Below are 25977 nucleotides of genomic sequence, written 5' to 3' on the forward strand. Positions count from 1 at the left end.
AGACCTGATTTCGCTTCCCTCCCACACACATGTTGATAAATCCATGACATTAAGGAGCCAAAGGCCCTTGTTTATTTCCACGAGTTTCATCACTTCACGTTTGCGTTGATGTGTTTCACTAAATCTGAAATGTTATGAGACCAAAAGCCAATGTGATTGTTGAGATGGAACCATCTCCAATTCCCGTGGCCTTTCGTTGCATAGTCTCTTGTTCACATTCATATTGCCTCCCCTCCTTTGGCATTGAGGAATTGACCGTTGAAGCTTGGGTTTATTCCTGGACCCTCAATTCCATTCCATGGATCTGGTTCTCTGTGTTTGATTTCTTCCCAGTACCATGCTGTCCTGATGATCCTAGTGTGATAGTCTAATTGGCTATCAGGCAGCCTGCTATGTCCATTTCAGGGCTTTGTGGTAGATTGCATTGACCCTTTTGACTCCTTTGTTTTTCCATAGACATTCTGGAATTCTTTCGTTATAATGACCTGGGAACAACCATTGGTATTTTGAAAGGAATAGCGTGGAAACTCTGGATTGCCCTAAGGTAGGGGTTGGGGGGAGGGGGAAGTGACATGATCTTACCAGGAGGAATTCTTCTGATCCGTGAGCACAGCTTATTTTCCATTGGATTGGTGGGCTTCACCTTCTTTCTTCCATCTCTTGCAGTTCTCTGAGAAGGGTTTCCCTCCTGGGATAGATGGACTCCTAGCTATTGCCTTTTAGGGAATGTCACTGTTGGTGGGGTTGATAATTGCCTTCTTCTAAGCGTTTGCTGGAAGTGTTAGAAATGCCAAGGATTTTTCTTCATCTTCCTCACTGTCCATCTCTCTGAGCCTCCAGGTAGAACAGGCCTAGTCCAGGGTCCCATGGGGCTCAGGGAATGCAGCTAGACCGCGTTTCTCAGACCTCAGTGCTGGGCATCATTTGGTGTACTCTCCGTGTCCCTTCCTTCGCCTGGTGTCTCCTTCAGGCCCATTTGTGTTCATGTCTTTTATGTATTAAGAGCCAAATCCTGCCTAAGCTCTGTGTATGCAAACAGTTGTCTCCCAGCTTGGGGAGTGCCATTTGTGCTTTTCAGACGGTTTTTAAAAGGGTCCATATCTTAGATTTGACAAAGTTCACTGTGTTCCCTTGTTACTCTTTGTGTAGTGCCTTTCTGTGTTGTGTATGAAGACACAGAGCTCATGTTAATGTCTGCTCCATTTCCTTCTGGATTTGTGAACCGTTTGCATGGAATGTATGTCTAGGAATCATTTGAAGTGCATTTGTCAAGAGGTGTCAAGTTTCCATGGACATTCATGTGGTTTCCAAATGCGTTGCTCCTAAACTCTTTCGGAGACCTTCTCAGAAAAATGGGGGTTTTTCTGCTTGCATTTCCACAGATGAATGGATTCAGCAGCTCTAGCAGAAGGGACGCTGTGTCCAGTGAAAAGGGAGTTGGGTGCGGCCTCTTTTTCAGCACCAATCCCCAGTTCAGGTTGACAAGGCTCTGAACTTCCATCTGTGATCCAGAGGCCACAGGCATCCTTGTGTACCCTTGGCTGTGTGAGCAGCTGAAGGGAGTTTTGTCTCCACCGGTGCCCAGCAGGCCTGCGGCTTCAGACCGCCAGAGGTGAGCATCTCAGAGGACAGGAGCCACCGTGCCAGAAGTAGAGTGGAATCCACCCTGAGGTTGGGAACTGATCGTCAAGAGATGTTCCTGTGGGACTTTGATGGGTCTGGCACACTCTTCTCCCAGATAGCGAGAGAGATGTCTATGGGATCTGCTAGGCCCTCTGCTCCCTCTTGTGGTCCCGAAGGCTGGTTGTAACCATCCTGAGCACATAGATCTGAGATGATGGCCACCTTCACCTACAATGTATGTCCCTTTTCCCACGTGTCCATGCAAAGTGTCAGGCCGTCTCTGAGCTACATTAGCCATGTGCTTTCCCTGTCATTGGACCTGCACATGTTTCTTCTGTTTCCTTCCTGATAAACGATTTTCTCGAGCATGTGGTTGCCACAAGGATGGTTTGTCTTTCTCTGGCCTTTTGTTCTGAGGAACACTTCTCCCTTTGTTGGTGTGGGTTTATTTTCCCATTTATCCTGCATGGTTTATTGTTGTGAGTTTGTGTCGGCGGAAGAACTCAGCCTTTCACTTGTGCCTGATGTGTCCCACTTACAACAGGACGGCCTACCTGGAGATTCTGAGCACATTTGCCATGACGACTTCGTTTGGCAGATGATATCTTGAAAGGACCTACACAGTCCTTTCAGATATCCAAAGGCTCCTTCAATTGACACAGAAACCAGAATTCTCCAGTTTGGTTTCCAATATGTTGGGAGTCAGAACAATCCCCCAGAGAAGGGAAAAATTACCCACTCCAGGATTCTGGCCTAAAGAATTCCATGGACTGTAGAATTCATGGGGATTCCAAGACTCTAACAATACTGAGAGACTATAACTTTCACCTTCAGTCAGACCAAAATCCAGTTTCCTCTCATTTTAGTGATTGACATTGATTGGGGACCCTGAAAAGATGGGAAGAAATGCAGAGAGAAGTAGACTCAATGTTTTCAGGTGGGGGAGAGAGGAACGGGGAGTGCTTGCCATGAATCCAGGCTTTGATGGGAAGTGGGAAGGGGATAGAATGAGGGTGTCAGAATGTAGACAGTGGAATGGTTACACAGCATTGTGAAGGCCTTCATATTCCCAAATGTCATGAAAGAAGGAAAATTTATTGACACACACTTGCGAGCAAAATATACAGAAAGCCATAAAAGATAAGAAGAAAGATACCTAGAAGCCTGATGAAAATCAGCTCGGGAGAAGTGAAGTCAATATCCCCTTGGGGTGGGGGGAAGGGAGTGGACAGCGTCCACAGGGAACACACAGGGATGGAGGCTGCAGAGCCAACCGTGCCCCTGGATGATGTGTTTGCCGAAAGGGCTCTGGGTGTATGTACAGAGCAAAGGCCTGTTCTCCCAACAGGGGAAGGACAGTCATGGTGGGCGTCTGAGTCTTTGGCAGCAGCCAGGTCAGGCTGCCCTTGCGCAAGTGGTCACTCAGGCCCTGACTCGGGTTCTGCCACCAAAGCCCAAGCATGTGCATGTACACATGAAGGTGGAGGTTCTGGAAGACATGGTGAGACATCAGGGCCTGGGGCTGGGAGTCATGCAGGTACAGAGTTCCAATGTGCTCAAGGGGCTGTCAAGTACCCGGTTCGCCCCGTGGCTTTGGGAGGGTTGTCTCTGGTCTCGATCTCCCCTCATTGGATCCCTGGGTCCTGGACCTGGAACTCCCACGTCTGTAGGGACGGGTCTTGTACGTGGAGGCTGGCTGAGTTTCACGGCAAGAGCTAGAGATGGGAGGGAAGAGTTTGCAAATGCCAGCCTTGCCATGTGCCTAAGGGGACATGAAGGCTTCCTAGAGATTCGTTAAGAAGGCCCTGATTCGGAGTCTTCTCTACAGTCTCCAAGATGGGTGGTGTGAGGCCAGCCTTTGGTCCAGGCCCAGCCCCAGCTCTGGGAGACTCCTCTCTGTGTGGTTGAGCACCGCCTCCCCACACTCACATGCAGCAGCCCCAGGAGCCTCAACTCTGTGCTCTGCACTGCTGGCTCCAGGTTTTCCTGCTGCCTCTGAGGAAGGGCTTCTCGGAGCTCTGGGTCAGAGCCAGGTGTGATGAGCTCCGTGGCAGCCTGAGACTGGGCCCCAGAGTGTGTACTTGGTGGTGCCTATGCAGCAGGCCTTGCCCGCTTCCTCTTCTTTGCCAGTTTGGCTGAGCCCTCCGTGGCCATGCTCACCTGGAGCCTGCACTGGGCTTCCCGGGCAGGGTGCTGGTGATCTGAGCCCTTCCTCAGGGTGGTGGTAGGCGTGTTCCCCTCAGGGACCACCTCGGGTGGGACGCTCTGCAATGACAGTGACCATCAGCAACCCTCCTTCGATATTTCTGAGCTGTGCCTGGCCAGGAGGGCTGCTGCCTCTGCCCATCTGCCCTTCTGCTCCCAGAAAGAGCAGAGACGAGTGTCTGCTCAGATACACAATCGGGAGGACGGAGATACCCCTGAGGGAGTGAGGTCAGCCTGGGCAGCCAGCTCTGCCCGGCTGCTTCTCATGCCACCAGCCTGCTCTCCCCTGGGGTGTTTACAAAAGCGACCCAGGAGCTCCTGACCAATATGCGGCTGGGGTTGCTTAAGGCAGACACACCCTGAGAAACCCCTATCAACACACAGGGAAAGGCCTCAGGCTTCCCCATGTGGGACGGGAGAGGTGCCCGGACACGGCTTGGGCCTCCGCAGTTACCTTTCTTTTCCTTTGGGCAAAGGGCCAGAGGCCTTTTGGGTGGTCCCTGTGCCAGCGTCGACCACGTTCCCACAGGCTCTGCCTGTGAGCTCTACTGAGGCCCCGGCATCTAGGCAGGGTCAAACAACAGAACATCTTGAAAACAAGTGATCTGGCTGGGGGCTCCTCTCTGCTGGGGAGGCCTGGATACCAGGGTTGCGGGTTCTGTTGGGTTCTGTTGCCAGGAAGTGACATCATTTCCTGGTTCGTGGCCGCGGTCCCTTCCAGAAAGCTCCCCAAGGGAACCTCTTGTTTTCTGGCTGTTTCCCCCACGCCCTTAGGCCATGTGCAGGCACAGTGACACACACAGCCCACCCCACAGCCTTGGGGAGACCTGGGTGCAGGCAGGGCCTGAGCTCTGAGAACACAGCTGCTTTCAGCCCAGACTCCTTCTCAGAATTGAAGTGGCCCTGTGCAAGGCATGTGCCCTGCAGGGTGTCCCCAGTCTGTCCATCTGCAGAATGGGGGTCACTTTCCCATCTCCTGCCTAGGTCTGTCAGCCTACGAACAGCTCCAGTGCCTGTTCAAACATTGGGCAGATATCACATGGAGCTTGGACACTGAGACTTCCCAAAGAATGGATTCCACACAGGACTGACCTAGCACAGATTGGGGCAGAATCAGGCCTGGATGGGCTCTGGGACCTGGGAAAAGGCAATCCCCTTTCTGCCTATTTCTTGACCACTGCATCTGATATCAACCTTCCTCATCCTCCTCAATTGCCCCACTCGGCCTCGAGGACTGGGGGAGTATGCCCCAACAGTGGCTACCCGAATCCTTTTCTTTGAGTCTCATCATCTTGGGTCATTTTACCCCTTGCAGGGGGAATATGCACTGTCATTGTTTTCAACCTCAAGAGAGATTCATGCAAAATCTGTGAAATCGACTCATTTCCCCTCTCCATTGTTCAGTCTCTCTTGCTCGTTCCCTCTCTTTCTTGACCTTTCCAAATTCAGTCTGTCTATTCCTCTCTGTGTCTCTCCCCTGGATGCTTGCATGCCTGTGAATGCATGGACGCATGTATGTTGTTGAACTAGGTTGAGGCTTTAGGACTTCCTGTCAAGTGAGTTAAAGGTTTGGGGTTGGAGTTGATGTTAGGGGAAGGGATAGGTCTGGGGTTTGTTCTGGGAGATGTAGCTGTATGAGTTCTCAGTCTCTTTTACGTAGGAAACCCTTCTCCGATATTCTGCTTGCTAACATTCTTTTTTGTTCAGTTTGTTACCATTTTAATTTGTGAATGCTCAGTTTTTCTGATGCAAAGCTTTTCAAGTGGATGGAAGCCCGTGGGTGTCGTTTCGTTTACTGTTTCCTTGACTTGAAGAGACCCAATTTTCTTCCCCACAGACATACACATGTTGAGAAGTCCATTACATGAAGGAGACTATGGTCCATGCTTATTTCCAGTTTCATCACTTCAGGCTTTGCGTTGATGTGTTTCACTGAATCTGACATGTTATGAGACCAAAAGCCAATGTTATTGTTCAGCTGAAACCATCTCCAATTCCCATGGCCTTTCATTACAGAGGCTCTTGTTCCCATTCTTATCACCTCCCCTCCTTTGGCGTCGAGGAATTGACCGTAGAAGCTTGGGTTTTTTTCTGGACCCTCAATTCTATTCCATGGATCTGGTTCTGAGTGTTTGATTTCTTCCCAGTACGATGCTGTCCTGATGATCCTAGTGTCGTAGTCTAATTGGCTATCAAGCAGCCTGCTATGTCCATTTCAGGGCTTTGTGGCAGATTGCATTGATTCTTTTGACTCCTTTGTGTTTCCATAGACATTTTGGGATTCTTTGGTTATAATGCCCTGAGAACAGCCGTTGGTATTTTTTTTAATTTTATTGGAGGCTAATTACTTTACAATATTATATTGGTTGCTTTTGCCATACATTGACATGAATCCGCCTCGGGTGTACATGAGGTCCCTCTCCCTAACCCCTCTACCACCTCCCTCTTCCCTTTATTTTCCCTCTGGGTCATACCAGCCCTGAACATCCTGTAACATGCCTCGACCCTGAACTGGTGATTCGTTTCACATATGATAATATACAGGTTTCAATGCCATTCTCCCAAACCATCCCACCCTCACCCTGTCCCACAGAGTCCCTAAGACTGTTTTATACAACTGTGTCTCTTTTGCTGTCTCGTATACAGGGTTATCATTTGCATCTTTCTAAATTCCATATATATGCTTTAGTATATTGTATTGGTGTTTTTCTTTCTGGCTTACTTCACTCTGTATAATAGGCTCTAGTTTCATTCACCTCATTAGAACTGATTCAAATGCATTCTTTTTTAATGGCTGAGTAATACTCCATTGTGTATATGTACCAAAGCTTTCTTATCCAATCATCTGTGGATGGACATCTAGGTTGCTTCCATTTCCTGCCTATTGTAAACAATGCTGCGATGAACATTGGAGTACATGTGTCGCTTTCAATTCTGGTTTCCTCGGTGTGTATGCCCAGGAGTGTGATTGCTGGATCATAAGTCAGTTCTATTTCCAGGTTTTTGAGGAATCTCCACACTGTTCTCCATAGTGGCTGTACTTGTTTGCATTCCCACCAACAGTGTAAGAGGGTTCCCTTTTTTCCACAACCTCTCTAGCATTTATTGCATGTAGACTTTTGGATAGCAGCCATTCTTACTGCTGTGAAATGCTATCTCATTGTGGTTTTGATTTGCATTTCTCTGATTATAAGGGATGTTGAGCATTTTTTCATGTGTTTGTTAGCCATCTTTATGAATTCTTTAGAGAAATGTCTGTTTAGTTCTTTGGCACATTTTTTTATTGGGTCATTTATTTTTCTGGAATTGAGCTGCAGCAGATGCTTGTATATTTTGGAGATTAATCCTTTATCAGTTGTTTAATTTGCTTTTATTTTCTCCCATTCTGAAGGTTGTCTTTTCACCTTGCTTATAGTTTCCTTTGCTGTGCAGAAGCTTTTGATTTTAATTAGGTCCCATTTGTTTATTTTTGCTTTTATTTCCATTATTCTGGGAAGTGGGTCTTGGAGGATCCTTCTGTGATTTATGTCAGAGAGTGTTTCACCTACGTTCTACTCTAGGAGTTTTATAGTTTCTGGTTTTACATTTATCTCTCTAATCTATTTTAAGTTTATTTTGGTGTAGGAAGTGTTCTAGTTTCATTCTTTTACAAGTACTTGACCTGTTTTCCCAGCACCAGCTGTTAAAGAGACTGTCCTTTCTCCATTTTATATTCTTGCCTCCTTTGTCGAAGATAAGGTGTCCATAGGTGCGTTGATTTATGTCTGGGCTTTCTAGTTTGTTCCATTGATCTATGTTTCTGTCTTTATGCCAGTACCATACTGTCTTGATGACTGTGGCTTCGTAGTAGAGCCTGAAGTCCGGCAGGTTAATTCCCCCAGTTCCATTCTCTTCTTCAAGATTGCTTTGGCTATTCGAGGGTTTTTGCATTTCCATACAAATTGTGAGATTAGTTGTTCTAGTTCTATGAAAAATATCGTTGATAGCTGGATAGGGATTGCATTGAATGTATAAATGACTTTGGATAGTATATTCATTTTCACAATATTTATTCTTCCAATCCACGAACACGGTATAATTCTCCATCTATTAGTGTACTCTTTGATTATGTTCATTAGTGTTTTGTAGTTTTCTGTGTACAAGTCTTTTGTTTCCTTAGATAGATATATTCCTAAGTATTTAATTCTTTTCGTTGCACCAGAGAATGGAATAGTTTCCTTAATTTCTGTTTCTATTTTCTCATTATTATTGTAAAGGAATGCAAGTGATTTCTGTGTGTTGATTTTATATCCTGCAACATTACTCTATTCATTGATTAGCTCTAGTAGTTTTCTGGTAGATTCTTTAGGGTTTTCTGTGTAGATGATCATGTCATCAGCGAGCAGTGAAAGTTTTACTTCTTCTTTTCCAATTTGTATTCCTTTTATGTCTCTTTCTGCTCTGATTGCTGTAGCCAAAACTTCCAGAACTATGTTGAATAGTAGTGGTGAGAGTGGGCACCCTTGTCTTGTTCCTGACTTTAGGGGAAATTCTTTCAGTTTTTCACCATTGAGGATAAGGTTTCCTATGGGTTTGTCATATATAGCTTTTATTATGTTGAGATATGTCCCTTCTATTCCCACTTTCTGGAGGGTTTTTACCATAAATGGATCTTGTCTTTTGTCAAAGGCTTTCTCTGAATCTATTGAGATAATCATATGATTTTTATTTTTCAGTTTGTTAATGTAGTGTATTACGTTGATTGATTTGCGGATATTGAAGAATCCTTGAATTCCTGGGATAAAGCCCACTTGGTCATGATGTATGATCTTCTTAATGTGTAGTTGGATTCTGATTGTTAGAATTTTGTGAAGTATTTTTGCATCTATGTTCTTCAGTGATATTGGCCTGTAGTTTTCTTTTTTTGTGGGATGTTTACCAGGTTTTGGGATTAGGGTGATGTTGGCCTCATAGAATGAGTTTGGAAGTTTCCCTTCCTCAGCAATTTTCTGGAAGAGTTTGAGTAGAATAGGTGTTAGCTCTTCTCTAAATTTTTGGTAGAATTCAGCCGTGAAGCCGTCTGGACCTGGGCTTTTGTTTGCTGGAAGATTTTTTATTATAGCCTCAAGTTCCGTGCTTGTGATGGGTCAGTTCAGATATTGTATTTCTTCCTGGTTCAGTTTTGTAAAGTTGTACTTTTCTAGAAATATGTCCATTTCTTCCAGGTTATTCATTTTATTGCCATATAATTGCTGATAGTATTCTCTAATAATCATTTGTATTTGTGTAACCGTTGGTATTTTTAGAGGAATAGTGTGCTACCTCTGGAATGCCCCATGGTGGGGGCCGGGCGTAGGGGAAAGTGACATTCTCTTACCAGGAGGAATTCTTCTGATCCTGGAGCACAGTTTATTTTCCATTGGATTGGTGGGCTTCACCTTCTTTCATCCATCTCTTGCAGTTCTCTGAGAAGAGGGTCTTCCTTCCTGGGTTAGATGAACTCCTAGCTATTGCCTTTCAGGAAATGTCACTCTCGGTGGGGTTGATACTTGCCGTCTCCTTCTAAGCATTTGCTGTGAGTATTAGAAATACCAAGGATTTCTCTTCCCCTTCCTCACTGTCCATCTCTCTGAGCCTCCAGGTGGAACAGGCCTAGTCCAGGGTCCCACGGGTATCGGGTAGTGCAGCTAGACCGTGTTTCTCAGGCCTTCAGTGCTGGGCATCATTCGGTGTACTCTCCATTTCCCTTCCATCACGTGGTTTCCCTTCAGACATCTCCTTCAAGCTTGTTTGTGTTCATGCCATTTGTGTTCATTTCAGTTCATTTCAGTCGCTCAGTCGTGTCCAACTCTCCGCGACCCCATGAATCACAGCACGCCAGGCCTCCCTGTCCATCACCAACTCCCGGAGTACACTCAAACTCATGTCCACAGAGTCGGTGATGCCATCCAGCCATCTCATTCTCCGTCGTCCCCTTCTCCTCCCACCCCCAACCTTTCCCATCATCAGAGTCTTTTCCAGTGAGTCAACTCGTCGCATGAGGTGGCCAAAGTATTGCAGTTTCAGCTTTAGCATCAGTCCCTCCAATGAACATCCAGGATTGATCTCCCTTAGAATGGACTGGTTGGATCTCCTTGCAGTATAAGCGACTCTCAAACTAGGAGCCAAATTGTGCCTACGTTTCGTGTTTGCAAACAGTTGTGTTCCCGCTTGGGATGTGTCATTTGCATTTTTCAGACGGTCTTTCCCAGAGCCCAAATCTTGCATTTGACAAAGTTCACTGTCTTCCCTGGTCACTCTTTGTGTAGAGCCTTTCGGTATTGTGTGTGAAGACTCAAAGCTCATGTTTAATGTCTGCCCCATTTCCTTCTGGATTTGTGAACCGTTTTGCATGGAACGTATGGCTATGAATCATCTGATGTGCATTTGTTGAGAGGTGTTAACTTTCCATGGACATGCATGTCATCCCCTCTGGTTTCCAATGTGTCACTCCTAAACTCTTTTGGAGACCTTCTCGGAAAGATGGGTGTTTTTCAGCTTGCATTTCCACATTTGAATGGATTCAGCAGCTCTAGAAGTAAGGACACTTTCTCCAGTGAAAGGGGGAGGCGGGTGTGGCCTCCCTATCAGCACCGATCCCCAACTCTGGTTGACAGGGCACTGATCTTCTATCTGTGAGCCAGAGGCCACAGGCATCCTTATGTGCCCTTGGCCATGTGAGCGGCTTAAGGGAGTTTCGTCTGCACAGGCCCCGGGCAGGCCTGCGGCTTTGGACCACCAGAGGTGAGCATCTCAGAAGACAGGATCAACCGTGCCAGAAGTGGAATGGGATCCACCATGAGGGTGGGCACTGATCACCAAGAGATGTTCCAGTGGGACTTTGATGGGTGCAGCACATTCTTCTGGCAGAGAGAGAGACAGATATCTATGGGCTCTGCTAGGCCCTCTGTTCCCTCTTGTGGTCCCGAAGGCTGGTTGACACCATTCTGAGCGCCTAGCTTGGAGGTGATGACCATCGCCACCTGCACTGTGTTTCCCTTTTTCTGCGTGTCGATGCGAAGCATCAGGCAGTCTCTGAGCTACACTAGCCATGTGCATTGCCTCACATTGGACTTGCATATGTTTCTTTTGTTTCTTTCCCGATCACTGATTTTCTCTAGCATGTGGGGATCACAAGGATGGTGGATCTGACCTTGTGTTCTAAGGAGAACTTCTCCCTTTGTTGCTGTGGGTTTATCATTCCATTTCTCCTGCCTCGTTTATTGTTGTGAGTTTGTTTGTGCCGGCGGAAGAACTCAGCATTTCCCTTGTGCCTGAGGTATCCCACTTACAACAGCATTGCCTACCTGGAGATTCAGAGCACATTTGCCAAGAGGGCTTCATTTGGCAGATAACATCTTGAAAAGACCTACACTGTCCTTTCAGATACCTAAAGGCTACTTCAAATGACATAGGGACCGGAATTCTCCAGTTTGGTCTTCCAATATGTGGGGAGTCAGAACAATCCACTGAGAAGGGAAAAGCTACCGACTCCAGGATTCTGACCTAGAGAATTGCATGGATTATAGAATTCATGGGGATGCCAAGACTTTAACAATGCAGAGAGACTATAGCTTTCGCCTTCAGTCAGAGCAAAATCCAGTTTCCTTTTATTTTAGTGATTGACATTGATTGGGGACCCCGAAAGGATGGGAAGAAATGAAGAGAGAAGTTGACTAAAAGTTGTCAGTAGGAGGAGAGAGAAACGGGTAGTGCTTAACATGAATCCAGGCTTTGCTGGGACGTGCGGGGGGGATAGAATGAGGGTGTCCAAATGTAGACAGTGGTGATGCTTACACTGCATTGTGAAGGCCTCCATATTCCAAAATGGCATCAAAAAAGGAAAATTTATTGACACACACTTGAGAGCAAAATATACAGAAAGCCATAAAAGACATAAAAGATGAGAAGAAAGATGCCTAGGAGCCTGATGAAAATGAGCTCAGGGGAAGGAAAGTCAATCTCCCCTGGGTGGGGAGCGAGTGGACGGCTGCCACGGGGAACACAAAGGGATGGAGCCTGAAGAGCCAACCACGTCCATGGACGAGGTTTTTGATGAAAGGGCTCTGGGTCTCTGTCCAGAGCATGGACCTGTTCTCCATGCATGGGTGGGACAGACACGGTGGGTGTCTGAGTCCTTGGCAGGAGACAGGGTAGGCTGCCCCTCTGCAGGTGCTCACTCAGGCCCTGACTTGGGTTCTGCTGCCAAAGCCCGAGCAGGTGTAAGTTCATGTGTATGTGGAGGTTCTGGAAAATGGGGTGGGACATCGGGGCCTGGGGCTGTGGTTAGTGCAGGCACAGAGATCCGATGTGCTGAGTGTGCTTGCCAGTATCCGGCTCGCCCCATTTCTTTGGGAGGGGACGTCTCAGGTCTCGATTTCCCCTCAGTGGATCCCTGGGTGTTGCACCTGGAGCTCCAACTTCTGTAGGAACAGGTTTTGGACGTGTCTGAGCCTGGCTGAATTTGACGGTCAGAGCTAGAGCTGGTGGAGAATAAGAGTTTGACACAGGACAGCATTACCATGTGCCTAAGTGGGCACGAAAGCTTCCTAGAGATTCTATAAGAATACCTAGCATCAGAGTCTTCTCTGCAGGCTCCAAAATGCGTGGTGTGAGGCCAGCCATTGCTCCCGGACCAGCCTCATCTCTGGGGGACTCCTCCCTGTGTGGCTCAGCACTACCTCCACACAATCACAAGCAGCAGCACCAAACGCCTCATCTATTTGCTCTGCCCTGCTGGGTTCCAGGTCCTACTGCTACCTCCGAGGCAGGGCTTCTCAGAGTTCTGGGTCAGGGCCGGCTCTGCTGAGTTCCGTGGCAGCCTGAGACTGGGCCCCGGGGTGCGTGCTGGGTGGTGTCTGTGTAGCAGGCCTGGCCTGCTCCGCCTTCATCGCCAGTTGGGCTGAGCCCTCCGTGGCCATGCTCACCTGGAGCTTGCACTGGGCCTCCCGGGCAGGGGACTGGTGCTCTGAGCCCTCCCTCTGGGAGGTGGATGGTGTGTGCCCCTCAGGGGCCACCTCGGGTTGGACGCTCTGCAATGGTAGAGACCATCAGCCAGTCCTGCTTTGATATTTGTGAGCTGAGACTGGCCAGTATGGCTGCTGCTTCTGCCCGTCTGCCCTTCTGCTCCCAGAAGGAGCAGCAACAAAGATATGCTGAGATACCCACCCGGGAGAACGGAGACACCCCTCAGGGTGTGAGGTCAACCTGGTCCGCCAGCTCTGCCTGTCCACTCACCATGACACGCAGCCTGCTCTCCGCTGGGGTGTGGACACAAGCAGTCAAAGGGCTCTAGACCCACATGTGGCTGGGCTTGCTTGAGTCAGACACACGCCGAGAAAACCCCTTCCACACACAGGGAAAGGCCTCAGGATTCCCCGGGTGGGACAAGAGAGGTGGCAGGACCCTGTATGCATACACTGAGCTTAGACAGGATTTGGCTGTTAATACAAAAATGACATGAACACAAAGGAGCCTGAAGGAGAGGTCTGAAGGGACACCAGGCGAAGAAAGGAACACTGAGAGTACACCGAATGATACCCAGCAATGAGGGTCTGATCTACATGGTCTAGCTGCACTCCCCGAGCCAGTGGGACCCTGGACTAGGCCTGTTCTACCTGGAGGCTCAGAGAGATGGACAGTGAGAAAAGGGAAGAGAAATAATTGTCATTTCTAACACTCATAGCAAATGCTTAGAAGAAGGCAATTATCAACCCCACCGACAGTTATATTCCCTGAAAGGCCATAGCTAGGAGTCCATCTAAACCAGGAAGGGAGCCCCTCTTCTCTGAGAACTGCAAGAGATGGATAAAAGAAGGTGAAGCCCACAATTCCAATGGAAAATAAGCTGTGCTCAAGGATCAGAAGAATTCCTCCTGGTAAGATGATGTCACTTCCCCTTCCCCCTGACCCCCACCATGGGGTAATCCAGAGGTTCCACTCTATTCCTCTCAAAATACCAACGGATTTTCTCAGGGCATTATAAACAAAGAATCCAAAATGTCTATGGAAACACAAAGAAGAATCAATGCAATCTGCCGTAAAGCTCTGAAATGGACATAGCAGGCTGCTGATAGTCAATTAGACTATCACACTAGGATCATCAGGACAGCATGGTACTGGGAAGAAATCAAACACACAGAACCAGATCCATGGAATGGATTTGAGGTTCCAGACATAAACCCAAGCTTCTACAGTCAATTCCTCGACGCCAAAGGAGGGGAGGTGATACGAATGGGAACAAGAGCCTCTGCAATGAAAGGTGGGAAATGGAGATGGTTCCATCTGAACAATCACATTGGCTTTTGGTCTCATAAGTCGTCAGTATAGTGAAACACATCAACGCAAAGCCTGAAGTGATGAAACTCTTGGAAATAAGCACGGGCCATAGGCACCATAATGTCAGGGACTTCTCAACATGTGTGTGAGGGGGAAGAAAATTGGGCCTCTTCAAGTCAAGGAAACAGTAAACCAAAGCACACCCATGGGCTTCCATCCACTTGAACAGCTTTGCAACAGAAAAGCTAAGAATTCACTAATCAAAATGGTAACAAACTGAACAAAAAGAATATTAGCAAGCAGAATATCGGAGAAGGGGTTCCTATGTAAAAGAGACTGAGAACTCACACCACTAAGTCTCCCATAAGAAACCCCAGGCCTAGCCCTTCCCCTAAGACCAATTCCAAACCCAAACCTTTACCTCACTCGACACGAAACCGAAACCCTAAAGCCTCACTCTAGGTCAACAGTTTAGCATCCACAGGAGAGACACAGAGAGGAAGACAGACTGAATTTGGAAAGGTCAAGAAAGAGACGGAACGTGGGAGAGAGACTGAACAATGGAGAGAGGGAATGAGTCGATTTCACAGAATTTACATGAATCTCTCTTGAGGTTGGAAACACTGACAGTGCCTATTCTCCCTGCAAGGGGTAAAATGACCCAAGATGATGTAGATTCAAAGACAAGGATGCGGGGAGCCACTGTTGGGACAGACTCCCCCACCCTTAGAGGCTGAGTGGGACACTTGAGTAGGACGAGGAAGGTTGATATCAGAGGGGGCGATGTCTGAGTATGACCTTCCGGTCCTCCCAATGCGGGGGTCAAGAAATAGGCAGTAAGGGGACTGCCTTTTCCCAGGTCCCAGAACCTATGCAGGCCTGATTCTGCTCCATTCAGTGCTAGGTCAGCCCTGTGTGTAATCCGTCCTTTGCGAAGTCTCAGTGTCCAAGCTCCATGTGATCGCGGCCCAAAGTATGAACAGGAAATGGAGTTGTTCATAGGCTGACAAACCTAGGCAGAAGATGGGAGAGTGTCCCCCACTCTGACGATCAAGAGACTTGGTTACCCTGCGGAGCACATGCCTTGCCCAGGGCCACATAATTTCTGAGAAGTAGGATCCTGGTCTAAAATCAGCTGTGTCCTCAGAGCTCAGGCCCTGGCTGCACCCAGGTCTCCCCAATACTGTGGAGTGGGCTGTGTGGTGTCACTGTGCCTGCACGTGGTCTAAGGGAGTGGGAGAACAGCCAGAAACCCAGAAGTTCCCTAGGGGAGCTTTGTGGAAGGGACCTCGGCCACGAAACCAGGAAATGATGTTACTTCCTGGCAGCAGAACACAACACAACCCACAACCCGGGTATCCAGGCCTCCCCAGCGGAGAGGAGCCTCCAGCCAGATCGTTTGCTGTCAAGATGTTCTGCTGCTTGCCCTTGCCCAGATGCCGGCACCTCAGGAGAGCTCACAGGCAGAGTGTGTGGGAACATGGTCGACGCTAGCTCAGCCCCCACTCCCCAATGAGAGACCTCTGGCCCTTTGCCCGAAGGAACAGAAATGTAACAGGGGAGCCCCAGACCGGGTCCTGCCAACTCTCCCGTCCCACACGGGGAGGCCTGAGGCCTATTGCTGTGTGTGGATGGGGATTTTTCAGGGTGTGTCTGCCTCAAGCAAGCCCAACCGCATGTGGGTCAGGAGACTGTGGGTCACTTTTGTCCACACCCCAGGGGAGAGAAGCCTGGGTGGCATGTGGAGCTTCCTGGCAGAGCCCGCTGCCCAGGCTGACCTCACACCCTCAGGGGTGTCTCCGTCCTCCTGGGTGGGTATCAGAGCAGATCTTTGTCTCTGCTCTTTCTGGGAGCAGAAGGGCAGACAGGCAGAGGCAGCAGCCATCATGGTCAGGCTCAGCTCAGAAATATCGAAGCAGGGCTGGGTGATGGTCACTATCATTGCAGAGCCTACCACCCGAGTTGGCCCCTGAGGGGCACACCCCATACACTTCCCAGAGGGAGCGCTCAGAGCACCAGCCCCCTGCCCGGGAGGCCCAGTGCAGGCTCCAAGTGAGCGTGGCCAAGGAGGGCTCAGCCAAACTGGCAATGAAGATGGAGCAGGCAAGGCCTGCTGCCCAAACACCAGCCAGCATGCACCCCGGGGCCCAGTCTCAGGCTGCCACGGAGCTCCGCAGAGACGGCTCTGAGCCAGAGCTCTGAAACGCCCTGCCCCTGAGGAAGCAGGAGGACCTGGAACCCAACACGGCATAGCACATATGTGAGGTGGCTGGGACTGCTGCATATGAGTGTAGGGATTCAGTGCTGAGGCACACAAATAGGAGTCCCACAGAACTGGGGCTGGGCTGGGACCAAAGCCTAGCCTCACACCACCCATCTTGGAGACTCCAGAGAAGACTCCAATGCTGGGCCTTCTTAGCGAATCTCTAGGGAAATTTCGTGCCCACTTAGGTACATGGCAAAGCTTGCCTGTGGCAAACTTTTCTTCTCCCCCAGCTCTAGTTCTTGCCGTCAAACTCAGCGAGGCTCCACGTCCAAAACCTGTCCCTACAGAGGTGGGAGCTCCAGGTTCAGGACCCAGGGATCCACTGAGGGGGGTTCGAGACCTGAGACGTCCCCTCCCAAAGACATGTGGCCAGCCGGGTACTGGCAGGCACACTCAGCACATCGGATCTCTTTGTCTGCACGACCCACAGCCTCAGGCCCTGATGTCCCACCCCGTTCCCAGATCCTCGATCTCAATGTTCACTTACACCTGCTCGGGTGTTGACGGAAGAACCCGAGTCAGGGTCTGTGTGACCACCTGCACAGTGACAGCCTACCCTGGCTCATGCCAAGGACTCAGACACCCACCATGTCTGTCCCACCCCTGCAGGGAGAAAAGGCCCCTGCTCTGGACAGAGACCCAGAGCCCGTTCGGCAAACACCTCGTCCAGGGGTGCGTTTGGCTCTGCAGGCTCCACCCCTGTGTGTTCCCTGTGGACGCCGTCCACTCTCTCCCCACCTATGGGAGATTGACTTCCTTTCCCCTGAGCTTATTTTCATCAGGCTCCTAGGCATCTTTCTTCTCATCTTTTATGTCTTTTATGGATTTCTGTGTCATTTGCTTGCAATGTGTAAATAAATTTCCCTTCCTTGATGCCATTTGGGAATATTGAGGCCTTCAGAATGCTGTGTAAGCATCACCAATTTCTACATTCTGACACCCTTATTCTATCCACACCCTACTTCCCAGGAAAGCCTGGATTCATGGCATGCACTCGCTGTTCCTCTCTCCGCCGCCTGAAAACATTGAGTCTACTTCTCTCTGCATTTCTTCCAATCCTTTCGGGGTCCCCAGTCAATGCAATCACTGAAATGAAAGGAAACTGGATTTTCCTGTGAGTGAAGGTGAAAGGTATAGTCTCTCAGTATTGTTAGAGTCTTGACATGCCCATGAATTCTACAGTCCATGGAATTCCTTAGGCCAGAATCTTGGAGTGGGTAGCTTTTCCCTTATCCGGGAGATTGTTCTGAGTCCCCACATATTGGAAGACCAAACTGGAAAATTCTGGTTTCTATGTCATTTGAAGGAGCCTTTGGGTATCTGAAAGGACCGTGTAGGTCCTTTCAAGATGTCATCTTCCCATCGAAACCCTCTCGATAGCTGCTCAGAATTTCCAGGTCGGCAGTGCTGTTGTAAGTGGGACACCTCAGGCACAAGGAAATGCTGAGTTCTTCTCCCGGCTCAAACTAACTCACAACAATAAATCAGGCAGGAGAAATGGAAAGATAAACCCACAACAACAGAGGGACAACTGTCCTTCAGAACACAGGCCCAGAGAAAGACGCACCATCCTTGTGGCCCCCACATGCTCAAGTAAATGTATGATCAGGAAGGAAACAGAAGAAACATATGCAGGTCCAATGAGAGGCAATGGACATGGATAGTGTAGCTCAGAGACAGCCTGACACTTTGCGTGGACATGTGGGCAAAAGGAAACACAGTGCAGGTGGCAGTGGTCATCATCTCGAGCTAGGGACTCATCATGGTGACAACCAGCCTTCGGGACCACAAGAGGGAGCGGAGAGCCTAGCAGAGCCCATAGACATCTCTCTCGCTCTCTGGCAGAAGAGTGTGCCGGACCCATCAAAGAACCATAGGAGCATTTCTTGACGATCAGTGCCCACTCTCAGGGTGGATCCCACTCCACTTCTGGCACGGTGGCTCCTGTCTTCTGAGATGCTCACCTCTGGCGGTCCGAAGCCACAGGCCTGCTGGGCATCTGTGGAGATGAAACTCCCTTCAGCTGCTCACACAGCCAAGAGCACACAACGATGCCAGTGGCCTGTGGCTCACAGATGGAAGATCTGTACCCTGCCAATCCAACCTGGGTATTTGTGCTGAAAGGGAGGCCGCACCCAACTCTGCTTTCATTGGAGTCAGCGTCCCTTCTGTAGAGCTGCTGAATCCATTCAATTGTGAAAATGCAAGCTGAAAAACACCCACCTTTCCGAGAAGGTTTCCTAAAAAGTTTAGGAGCAACGCATTTGGAACCCAGAAGGGATGACATGCATGTCCATGGAAACTTGACACCTCTCAACAAATGCACTTGAAATGATTCCAAGACATAGGTTCCATGGTAAACAGTTCACAAAACCAGAAGGAAATGGAGCGGACATTGGACATGAGCTCTGAGTCCTCACACAAAATGCAGAAAGGCACTACACAAAGAGTAACCAGGGAACACAGTGAATGTTGTCTAACCAAGATTTGGACTCTGGGAAAGATGGTCTGTAAAACGCAAATGACACCTCCCAAGCTGAGAGACAACTGTTTGCATACACAGAGCTTAGGCAGATTTAGCTTCTAATACACAAAATGACATGAACACAAAGGAGCCTGAGGGAGAGTTCTGAAGGGACACCAGATGACAGAAGGAACACGGACAGTACACCGAATGATGCCCAGCACTGAGCAACTGAGAAACACGATCTAGCTGCACTCCCCGAGCCCCTGGGGACCCTGGACTAGGCCTGTTCTACCTGGAGGCTCAGAGAGATGGACAATGAGGAAGGGGAAAAGAAATCCTTGGCATTTCTAACATTCACAGCAAACACTTAGAAGGAGAAGGCAAGGATGAACCCCACCGACAGTGACATTTCCTGAAAGGCAATAGCTAGGAATCCATCTAACCCAGGAGGGAAGCCCCTCTTCTCAGAGAACTGCAAGAGATGGATGAAAGAAGGTGAAGCCCACCAATTCAATGGAAAATAAGCTGTGCTCCCGGATCAGAAGAATTCCTCCTGGTAAGATGATGTCACTTCCCCCTCCACCCAACCCCCACCGTGGGGCAATCCAGAGGTTGCATGCTATTTCTCTCAAAATACCAAAGGCTGTTCTCAGGGCATAAAAACCAAATAATTCCAAAATGTCTATGGAAACTCAAAGGAGTCAAAAGAGTCAATGCAATCTGCCGTAAAGCTCTGAAATGGACATAGCAGGTTTCCTGATAGCCAATTAGACTATCACACTAGGATCATCAAGACAGCATGGTACTGGGAAGAAATCAAACATTCAGAACCAGATCCATGGAATGGAATTGAGGGTCCAGAAATCAACCCAAGCTTCTATGGACAATTCATTGACGCCAAAGGAGGGGAGGTGATATGAATGGGAACAAGAGCCTCTGCAATGAAAAGCCGTGGGGATTGGAGATGGTTCCATCTGAATAATCACATTGGCTTTTGGTCTCATAACACCTCAGATTCAGTGAAACATATCAACACAAAGCCTGAAGTGATGAAACTCCTAGAAATAAGCACGGGCCATAGGCTCCTTAATATCAGGGACTTCACAACATGTGTGTGGTGGCGGAAGCAAAATTGCGTCTCTTCAAGTCAAGGAAACAGGAAACCAAACAACATAAACTAGCTTCCATCCACTTGAACAGCTTTGCAACAGAAAAGCTTAGCATTCACAAATCAAAATGGTAACAAACTAAACACAAAAGAATATTTGCAAGCAGAATATAGAAGTGTTTCCTAAGTAAAAGAGACAAGAACTCACATGACTAAGTTTCTCAGAACAAACCCCAGGCCTACCCCTTCCCCTAACCTCAACTCCATCCCCAAACCTTTACCTCCCTGGAAAGGAAACCTTGAAGCCTCACTCTAGGTCAACAATATACATGCTTACATTCATTCACAGGCACGTGAGCGTCCACAGCAGAGACACAGAGAGGAAGAGACAGACTGAATTTGGAATGTTCAAGAAAGAGACAGAAGGAGGGAGAGAGACTGAACAATGGAGAGAGGAAATGAGTCGATTCCACAGAATTTGCATGAATCTCTCTTTAGTTTTGAAACAATGACAATGCCTATTCCCTCTGCAAAGGGGAAAATGACCCAAGTTGATGAGGCTCAAAGACAAGGATGCGGGGAGCCACTGTTTTGGCATCCTCCCCCACCCCTCGAATCTGAGTGGGACACTTGAGCAGGAGGATGAAAGTTGATATCATAAGGAGCGATGTCTGAATATGACCTCCGGTCCTCCCAATGAGGGGGTCAAGAAATAGGCAGGAAGGGGACTGCCTTTTCCCACGTCCCAGAGCCCATCCAGGTCTGATTCTGCCCCATTCTGTGCTAGGTCAGCCCTTGTTTGTGCCGGCGGAAGAACTCAGACTTTCCCTTGTGCCTGAGGTTTCCCACTGAAACAGCACTGCCTACCTGGAGATTCTGAGCACATTTGCCGAGAGGGCTTCTTTTGGCAGATGACTTCTTGAAAGGACCTACACGGTCCTTTCAGATACCCAAAGGCTACTTCAAATGACATAGAAACCAGAATAATCCAGTTTGGTCTTCCAACATATGGGGAGTCAGAACAATCGCCTGGAGAAAGGAAAAGCTACCCACTCCAGGATTCTGGCCTAGAGAATTCCATGGACTGTGGAATTCATGGGAATGCCAAGACTCGAACGATACTGAGAGACTATAACTTTCACCTTCAGTCAGAGCATAATAAAGTTTCCTATCGTTTCAGTGATTGTTATTGATTGGGGACCCCGAAAGAATGGGAAGAAATGCAGAGAGAAGTAGACTCAATGTTTTCAGGCGGGGGAGAGAGGAACGGGGAGTGCTTGCCATGAATCCAGCCTTTGCTTCTAAGCGGAGGGGGAAGGGGAGAATGAGGGTGTTCAAATGTAGAAAGTGGTGATGCTTACACAGCATTCTGAAGGCCTCCATATTCCCAATGTCATCAAGGAAGGAAAATTTATTGACACACACTTGCTAGCAAAATATACAGAAAGCCATAAAAGACATAAAAGATGAGAAGAAAGATTCCTAGGAGCCTAATGAAAATCAGCTCAGGGGAAGGGAAGTCAATCTCCCCTGGGTGGGGAGGGAATGAACAGCGTCCATGGGGAACACACAGGGATGGTGGCTGCAGAGCCAACTGCACCCCTGGACGAGGTGTTTGCCGAACGGGCTCTGGGTCTATGTCCAGAGCAGTGACCTGTTCTCCCTGCAGGGGTTGGACAGTCATGGTGGGGGTCTGAGTCCTTGGCAGGAGCCAGGACACGCTCCCACTGTGCAGGTGGTCACTCAGGCCCTGACTCGAGTCCTGCCGCCAAAGCCCGAGCAGATGCAAGTGCCGGTGGTGGTGGAACCTCTGGAAGTCATGGTGGGACATCAGGGTCATGCAGGCAGAGATCCGATGTGCTGAGGATGCTGGCCAGTACATGGCTGGCCCCGTAACTTTGGGTGGGGACGTCTCAGGTCTTGATCTCCCCTCAGTGGGTCCCTGTGTCCTGCACTTGGAGTTTACACCTCTGTAGGGACAGGTCTTGGACATGGAGGCTTGCTGAGTTTGACAGCCAGAGCTGGAGCTGGGGGAGAAGAAAAGTGTGCCACAGGCCAGCCTTTCCTTGTGCCAAAGTGTGCACGAAAGCTTCCTAGAGATTCTCTAAGAAGGCCCAGCATTGGAGTCTTCTCTGCAGTCTCCAAGAAGGGTAGTTTGAGACCAGCCTTTGGTCCAGGCCCAGTCCCAGCTCTGGGGGACTCCTCCCTGTGTGGCTCAGCACCACCTCCCCACATTCACATGCAGAAGTCCAACGGCTTCACCTCTGAGTCTGCCGTGCTGGGATCCAGGTCCTATTTTTGCCTCTGAGGCAGGTCTTGTTGGAGCTCTGTGTCAGAGCCAGCTGTGCTGAGCTCCGTGGAAGCCTTAGACTGGGCCCCGGTTTATGTGCTGCATGGTGTCTGCACAGCAGGTCTTGCCCGCCTCCTCTTCATTGCCAGTTGGGCTGAGCCCTCCATGGCCATGCTCACCTGGAGCCTGCACTGGGCCTCCTGGTCAGGGGGTGGTGCTCTGAACCCTACCTCTGGTAGGTGCATGGGGTGTGCCCCTCAGGGGCCACCTCGGGTGGGACACTATGCAATGATAGTGACCATCAGCCAGCCCTGCTTCAATATTTCTGAGCTTAGCCTGGCCAGGATGTCTATTTTTTTCTGCACGTCTGCCCTTCCACTCCCAGAAAGAACAGAGATGAATGCCTGCTCAGATACACACTGGGGAGGATGGAGACCCCCCCAAGGGTGTGAGGTCACCCTGGGCACACGGCTCTGCCCAGACACTCACCATGCCACCAAACGTGCTCTCCCTTGGGGGTGGACACAAGCGGTCCACGGGCTCCTGACCCACATGTGGCTGGGCTTGCTTGAGGCAGACACGGCCGGAGAAACACCCATCCACACACAGCGAAAGGCCTCAGGCTTCCCCGGGTGGGACGGGACAGGTGGCCGGACCCGGCCTGGGGCTCCCCCGTTACCTTTCTCTTCCTGTGGGCAAAGGGCCAGAGGACTCTCGGAGGGACCCTGAGCCAGCATCGACCGCCTTCCCACACACTCTGCCTATGAGCTCGCCTGAGGCCCTGGCCTCTAGGCAGGGGCAAACAGTAGAACATCTTGACAGCAAGCAAACTGGCTGGGGGCTCCTCTCCGCTGGGGAGGCCTGGATACCCGGGTTGTGGGTTCTGTTGGGTTCTGTTGCCAGGAAGTGACATCATTTCCTGGTTCGTGGCCGAGGTCCCTTCCACAAAGCTCCCCAAGGGAACCTCTGGGTTTCTGGCTGTTCTCCCACGTCCTTATGCCACGTGCAGGCACAGTGACATCCATCCATCCCACCCCACAGCTTTCGGGAGACCTGGGTGAAGGCAGGGCCTGAGCTCTGAGGACACAGCTGCTTTCAGCCTAGGTTCCCTCTTCTCAGAAGTGATGTGGTCCTCTGCAAGCCATGTGCCCCACATGGTTTCCCCAGTCTCTCCATCTGCAGAGTAGGGGTCACTCTTCCATCTCCTCCCTAGGTCTGTCATCCTACAAACAGCTCCAGTGCCTGTTCAAACTTTCGGCTGCTATCACATGGAACTTAGACACTGAGACTTCCCAAAGGACGGATTCAACACAGGGCTGACCTAGCCCAGAATGGGCAGAATCAGGCCTGGATGGGCTTTGGGACCTGGGAAAAGGCAGTCCCCTTCCTGCCTATTTCTTGACCCCTGCATTGGGAGGACCGGAAGATCATATTCACACATCGCAACCTCTGATATCAACCTTCCTCGTCCTATTCAAGTGTCCCACTCAGCCTTGAGGCCTGGGGGAGGCTGCTCCAACAGTGGCTCCCCGAATCCTTGTCTTTGAGCTTCATCAACTTTGGTCATTTTCCCCCTTGCAGGGGGAATAGGCACTGTCATTGTTTCCATCCTCAAGAGAGATTCATGCAAATTCTGAGAAATCGACTCATTTCCTCTCTCCATTGTTCAGTCTCTCTCCCTAGTTCTGTCTCTTTCTTGATCTTTCCAAATTCAGTCTGTCTCTTCCTCTATGCGTTTCTCCTGTGGATGCTTCCATATCTGTGAATGCATGTAAACATGTATAGTGTTGACCTAGGTTGAGGCTTTAGGGTTTCCTGTCGAGTGAGGTAATGGTTTGTGTTGCAGTTGGTGTTAGGGGAAGGGATAGGTCTGGGGTTTGTTCTGGGAGACTTAGTCGTGTGAGTTCTCTGTCTCTTTTACGTAGGAACCCCTTCTCTGATATTCTGTTTGCAAATATATTTTTGTGTTCAGTTTGTTACCATTTTGATTTGTGAATGCTTAACTTTTCTGTTCAAGTGGAAGGAAACTCGTGTGTGTCCTTTGTTTTCCTGTTTCCTTGACTTGAAGAGACCCTATTTTGCTTTTTCACCCACACATGTTGAGAAGTCCTTGACATTAAAAGCCTATGGCCCGTGCTTATTTCCAGGAGTTTCTTCACTTCAGGCTTTGCGTTGATGTGTTTCACTGAATCTGAGGTGTTATGAGGCCAAAAGCCAATGGGATTGTTCAGGTGGAACCATCTGCAATTCCCATGGTCTTTTGTGGCACAGACTCATGTTCCCATTCGTATCGCCTCCCCTCCTTTTGTATCGAGGAATTGACCGTAGAAGCTTGGGTTTATGTCTGGACCCTCAATTCCATTCCATGGATCTGGTTCTGAGTGTTTGATTTCTTCCCAGTACCATGCTGTCCTGATGATCCTAGTGTGATAGTCTAATTGACTATCAGCAGCCGGCTATGTCCATTTCAGGTTTTTGCGGCTGATTGCATTGACTATTTTGATCCCGTAGTGTTTCCATAGACATTTTGGAATTATTTGGTTTTTATTCCCTGAGAGCAGCCGTTTTTATTTTGAGAGGAATAGTGTGGAACCTCTGGATTGCCCCATGGTGTGGTTCCGGGGGAGGGGGGAAGTGACATCATCTTATCATGAGGAATTTTTCGGATCCGTGAGCACAGCTTATTTTCCATTGGATTGGAGGGCTTCACCTTCTTTCATTCATCTCTTGCAGTTCTCTGAGAAGAGGGGCACCCCTCCTGGGCTAGATGGATTCTTAGCTATTGCCTTTCAGGGAATTCACTGTCGGTGGGGTTGATACTTGCCTTCTCCTTCTAAGCATTTGCTGTGCTTGTTAGAATTGCCGAGGATTTCTTTTCCCTTTCCTCACTGTCCATCTCTCTGAGCCTCCAGGTGGAAGAGGCCTAGTCCAGGGTCCCACTGGGCTCGAGGAGTGCAGCTAGACCGTGTTTCTCAGGCGCTCAGTGCTGGGCATCATTTGCTATACTCTCCGTGTAACTTCCTTCGCCTGGTGTCCATTCAGACCTCTCCTTCAGGCTCGTTTGTGTTCATGTCGTTTGCATATTAGGAGCCAAATGCTGCCTAAACTCTGTGTATGCAAAGAGTTGTCTCCCAGCTTGGGAGGAGGTGTCTTTTGCATTTTCAGACAGTCTTTCCCAGAGTCCTAATCTTGGATTGGACAAAGTTCACTGTGTTCTGTGGTTAGTCTTTGTGTAGTGCCTTTCTGCATTGTGTCTGGAGACTAAGAGCTCATGTCTAATGTCTGCTCCATTTCCTTCTGGATTTGTGAGACGTTTTGCATGGAACATATGTCTAGGAATCATTTGAAGTGCATTTGTTGAAAGGTGTCAATTTTCATGGACATGCATGTCATCCCCTCTGGTTTACAAATGGGTTGCTTGTAAACCCTTCTAGAGACCTTCTCGGAAAGATGGGTGTGTTTCAGCATGCATTTCCACAGTTGAAAGGATTAAGTAGCTCTAGCATCAGGGACGCTGTGTCCAGGGAAAGGGGAGTCGGGTGCGGCCTCACTTTCAACACCGGTCCCCAGTTCGGGTTGACATGGCGCTGATCTTCCATCTGTGAGCCAGAGGCCACAGGCATCCTTGCGTGCCCTTGTCTGTGTGAGCAGCTGAAGTGAGTTTCGAGTCCGCAGCAGCGCAGCAGGCCTACGGCTTTGGACCGCTACAGGTGTGCATCTAA

The 25977-nt window shown here is 49.2% G+C and overlaps 1 pseudogene; it reads left to right on the plus strand.

Moving 5' to 3' along the window:
* The first annotated feature begins 3097 nt into the window (after nt 1-3097).
* LOC148774613 (uncharacterized) lies at nt 3098-25977 on the plus strand (annotated as a pseudogene).

The sequence above is a fragment of the Moschus berezovskii genome, chromosome 20 (assembly GCF_049115385.1).
Source record: "Moschus berezovskii isolate FMDL1 chromosome 20, NW_MosBer_1.0, whole genome shotgun sequence".
Lineage (NCBI taxonomy): Eukaryota > Metazoa > Chordata > Mammalia > Artiodactyla > Moschidae > Moschus > Moschus berezovskii.